Source organism: Hyperolius riggenbachi, chromosome 12 (genome assembly GCF_040937935.1).
Source record: "Hyperolius riggenbachi isolate aHypRig1 chromosome 12, aHypRig1.pri, whole genome shotgun sequence".
NCBI lineage: Eukaryota > Metazoa > Chordata > Amphibia > Anura > Hyperoliidae > Hyperolius > Hyperolius riggenbachi.
Window position 1 is genome coordinate 128,329,268 of NC_090657.1, and position 297 is coordinate 128,329,564.

General features: G+C 47.5%; 1 protein-coding gene across 3 annotated transcripts in view; it reads left to right on the top strand.

Moving 5' to 3' along the window:
• The first annotated feature begins 216 nt into the window (after positions 1-216).
• Positions 217-297, top strand: part of MGAT5B (alpha-1,6-mannosylglycoprotein 6-beta-N-acetylglucosaminyltransferase B) — a 1,094,162-nt gene continuing 1,094,081 nt past the window's right edge. For all 3 annotated transcript variants that reach the window (XM_068263667.1, XM_068263670.1, XM_068263672.1), the window contains exon 1: positions 217-297. This exon is cut by the window's right edge and continues 59 nt beyond it. The gene's annotated coding sequence lies outside the window, so the exon portion shown is untranslated.

Consider the following 297-nt stretch of genomic DNA (forward strand, 5'->3'; position numbering starts at 1 on the left):
AGTGGCTGCAGCTCTGGCACTTTGAATCCGCCAGGAGAAAAGCGCAATATAAATGTTATTTGTCTTGTCTTTGTGTCCCGATTAAGGGTATTGAATGGTTAAACTCATCGCAAGAAATTTTGCAGGACCTATAGTTGCCAGTAGATGGCGCACGTGCTATAGGTGTAATATAGCTGGTGCTCGCTCTTGAAACAATGCAGCCCCTTCTGTCAGCTGGCCTGGCAGCAGTGCGCAGTGTACAGTCGGGTGAGGAGGTAAGGGCAGTTTATGGAGAAGAGTATAGAGCATGCTTTGCTA